The sequence below is a fragment of the Lasioglossum baleicum genome, unplaced genomic scaffold, assembly GCF_051020765.1.
Source record: "Lasioglossum baleicum unplaced genomic scaffold, iyLasBale1 scaffold2863, whole genome shotgun sequence".
Lineage (NCBI taxonomy): Eukaryota > Metazoa > Arthropoda > Insecta > Hymenoptera > Halictidae > Lasioglossum > Lasioglossum baleicum.
In genome coordinates this window covers 11,894-16,436 of record NW_027471921.1, presented here as the reverse complement: position 1 = coordinate 16,436, position 4,543 = coordinate 11,894, and the positions used below count along the sequence as shown (strand labels likewise).

General features: G+C 37.8%; 1 non-coding gene across 1 annotated transcript; it reads left to right on the top strand.

Annotated features, from left to right (window-relative positions):
• Nucleotides 1–4,133: 4,133 nt before the first annotated feature.
• LOC143221646 (5S ribosomal RNA) lies at nucleotides 4,134–4,253 on the top strand. The gene has a single exon (XR_013011812.1). It is a non-coding gene; the product is annotated as a 5S ribosomal RNA (ribosomal RNA).
• The last annotated feature ends 290 nt before the right edge of the window (nucleotides 4,254–4,543 follow it).

Here is a 4,543-nt window from a genome sequence, read left to right as displayed (position 1 = left end):
ACACTTTTGCTGATTTTTGATGATGTACACTTCCAAAACTGATTTTAAAAGCACGTTGTATGACATTTTCAACGATTACAGGCAAACTTCCAGCTTTTGCAATTATTAATGCAATTTCGTAAGAAACCAATCACTTTATCTTTACTTTTTCGGCATACCTTTTAAATAAAGATATTACACCGTTCTTTTTATGAAGCTTCAATTTCAAATTCACAATATTATCAATCGGTTTGATCATGTGTTTTCGTGGTGTTGTATGCGAACGTGTGTATGGATTTCGTATAACTCATAAAAGCGATTACATTTCAGTTCCCTCACAGACATAGAAGAAAGCACACGTGTTAGAGATCTTGTCTCGTCCTGAAACAAAGACAAATTTGGAAAATCCTGTTACAAGCTTCCAACGGTCAAATCCTAATTCCATCAGAATTTTCTAACAGGCCATATCGTTATTGCGTATCGTTAAAAAATTTTCCTGTTTATTGCTCCGGTTGCTCTCAGGCACGCGAAGCAATACGATACTAATTCAGCAAAGTTAGGGAACGGGTACTTGGGATTTGAATGACAAAGGCCTGCATGGAGTCAGCACGAGTCCGCATGCGTGGTAACATTAGGTCTTGACAGGCTAAGGGGTACATATAATAATGTGCCAGGGTCTGGATATTTTCACGATGGGGTCGTTTTCGAGAAGGTCACTCACACCGCGGTTGATCTCCATACACGTCACGACCGCCTTCGATTCATAGACATTTCCCCTTTTCAAGGTAACTGATTCGTGAATCAAGAAAACGCCCTTGGTTTTATTTAACCAATCGAGGTACCGTTAGCTCTTTAGCAAACTTTTAGCTTTCCTCAGTTCAATTATTCGGAAAGTCAAGGAATTAGTCGTTTTTCCGTCTTGCTTCTCATTGTCCTAGATGGTCAGACGTAACCACTCGGCAACCTTCAAATTTCTCGTCAAACGTTTCTACCGTCTGTGTTCGACTCGGTTATGGACTAACACTCGTCAACATCTCATCTCTTTTTTACTCGCTATTATTCAGCTGGTTGTTTAAGCTTAATATGGAAAGCAACATTGACACAGCGTAGTGTGGCGGATTTGGAACAGGAATATTTCACCAAAGAATTCTACTTTCTGCATACGAGACACTGCGTTCCTACTTATACGTATTTATTTGAATCCATATATACAATGAAATATAATATAATATGTAAAAGTAGTGTACGGTGACAATAAACTATTAAATAAGTAATTTATGTATGAAAATCTTAGGGAACAGCAGTTAAAATTTATATATTTAACGCATATTTAACGATTTGATATGTAGAACATTAATTGTTTGGTCCATCGTCGGTTATCGAAGAATGCGAATCGAGATGAAATGTTGATTCACACGGCATATTTGAAAATGAAAAAAAAAAAAACATCACGACTAGGACAATTTCAAAGAATTCGGAAAATTGTCTCTTTAGAAAGTATTAGGTATAGTAATAATTAATGTCGTTTCTTAGTATCCATTTAAAATCCTGCTTGCCGCTAACTTCATCGATATAATCTACAAACACGCGGTACATAAAGAAAGCGCGAATGTAATTAACAAGCCTTGCCGTAATAAGTTTGAGTTTAAACTATGTTTTTTTCGCGAATATAGGGTTTAAAAGATGGCAGATTGAGAGCATATTCGGGATTGCACTTTTTACGAGTTCCAGTTGGAAGAAGAGCAAATGAGGCTGCGAAAAATATCTTTAGTGCTCTGGATCAAGATGCTGCTGCAAAGTGTATAGTGGACATTTGTAAAGGTTAGCTGGAGTTTTGAGAGAAATAGAACACGCACTGTTTAATCGGAAGGGACGTAATTCTTCATCAGGATAACACAGATTACTGTAAGAACCACGGGGGGAAAACTACGCGAGTTCGGATAGAAAATTCTTCCTGAACGTACATATTCTCCTGATATTGCCCCTTCCAATTATCATTTGTTTCGTTCCTTGCATAATCTTCTTCTTGGAAAATATTTTAATAACGAGGCCTGAAAGATGCCTGGACCGAATTATTGGAATGAAAATCGCAAGAATTTTAAAATAGATGGATTAAGATGCCCGAGCGTTGAGCACGATTAGTTGAAAAAAAAACGGCAACTATATCGTTGATTAAATTCTTTTGTTTCGTTTAAACAAATAAGTTTTAAAAATGTATTGGGATGCGGTATTATTTATTACTAGATCTGATAAATACTGTTGCGTTATTATATCGGGCGATTTTTAATAAGTCATCTTTATTTAACATTACGAGTTATTAGATACGTCTGTATCTCGTTCGTTTGAGACTTCGAAATGCCGAAAATACGAAAAATCGACAGATAACTGATCCATGTCCAGGTCAGTCTTTATTTCGGTAATATGGAGTAATTATAATAAAGAGATGTAAAGTAGTGTAAAGTGGTAGCTTCCATTTATTTTAAACAAACATATTACAACATTTTTATTTTTTTCTTTATTGTAGTCTTACTTTTTAGGTTATCAATTAGGAATTAACATAGAAGAATACAATTAGTTCGTTTGAAATCCTTTAATGACTTCTCTCCCTTCCAATCGGTAGTCTTCAAATTTTTTCTGATAATTACTTAAAATTTTATTTAGCAATGCATATATTTCATACATATTAAATATGCGTTCGATATATATGAAATATAAACGAAAATAGTCATGGGTTGCTCGTTCCGTATTACTCTAATTCGCCAGCTTACAATGCATTATTCGAGTACAACAATTATACGAATATTGTAAGCCTAAGGAGACTGTAAGTGGCCATTTGTTTTAATACCCATAACCTAAATAACGAATGCGCAACGATAAATATATTAAGAATAACTATACACGAAGTACCTCGGTAACCTAACCCAAACACGTGCTTTTTTTTTCGTTTCATTCTTAAATGCGTTAGCGAGGATACAAATGTATAACAAAAGCTACGTGACGCGCCCGCGATTGATCTCTCGTAATTCCGATGGACTCGCGACTACATGTGTTGCCCGCCAAATTAATCTTGGGCAACTGTTTCTATTTGCCTGTGCTCGGTAATAATCTTCGTGATTACCTTTACAGGCGTAAACACGTTAGAAGGAAACTGATTTCCACTTTTACTCTTCGACGTTTCGAAGACTTTTTTTCCCTCTCTACTTTGAAGTTTCAATATTTTGTTTTTTTCTCCGCGACGTTTCGAAGAATTGTTTCTTCTGCCTCCTTCCGGTTTTGACGGAAGCTTTTATACGTTCTGCACGATTTTCCAAGATGCGTCTTGAAAAACCGTGGAATTGGCCAAAACAGGGGAAATCGTCCCTGATTGGCGTTTTTGAACAAGGGCGCTCTTTTTGGTCTTCGTATGGGACATCTTGAAGGGATGAAAAGTCCTCCCACGCCAGTCGGTGGTGGAAAAGAACCCCCTCTTTCAACGTGAGGTGTACTAATAAATTACACGATGTCATCCGATTGCGGTGACTGGAGAATTTTCCGTTTGTAGAGCCACTCGATATTTATGGCCCTGCGTTAGGGTCTGGGAACGTCCACAAGTGTAGAGAACGTGGACCTCCCACTGACCCATTGTCAGCCAAGTCCTCGGTGCCAGATCCTAATTTCGGTAAAGTATGGTTTTAGCTTCTAGTGTTTCGAACCACAAGAAGTTTTAGACAATAAGAAATAGGACCATTTCAAACGTAACAATTCACTGGAAATACTGCGACCGATTGTCAAGTGGCACGAAGAGCTCGGCTGATGAAAAACGGCGCTGATGTCTTCCAGATGATTTAGTTCCACGACTGAACACTACGAATTAGGTTATTCACCTTGAGATAATACTTCGAGAGCAAAGGGATAATCCTCTGCCCATAATAATTGTAAAAAATTGCACTACCTGCTCTTCGGGTCGAAAAGATTCGACACCGCTCGTCCGATCGTCTCGTAGTCAATAACCTCGAGTGTTTTACGTGAAAACTGTTGCCTGACTGTTACGCCGTCTATTTTAAATCGCTACGAAAATTTCGCAGCTTTATTGCTGTCACGTGACGAATAGTTATACGGTGCGTTACGTATGAATTTGCAATTACTATTTAAACGGGAGCATTATAAAGGCAGTGGCCAACGACCATACTATGCAAAAAGCACTGGTTCTCGTCCGATCACCAAAGTTAAGATGCGTTGGGGCGCGGATAGTACTTAGATGGGTGACCGCTTGGGAACTCCGCGTGTTGTTGGCATCTGTATTTTTTGATTTTCCTATACCACCTTCTTCTACAATGTTTTCATTCTCAAGTCACTGATCTGGTCCACGCACAAAGTGTCAAAGCACTCAAGTTTTTAAATTGGGCTGTTCGGAATGCCATTTCGTTTTCTTTTGGGTGAAAATGAGACACGATTTTCTTAGAATGTATAAACATTTTATTTCATATACGGATATATGGTATATACAAACGAGTTATTTCAGTCTAGGGGATGCCATGAATTTATTTACATAGGTATCTCATCGACTCTGTATACGTATTATGTA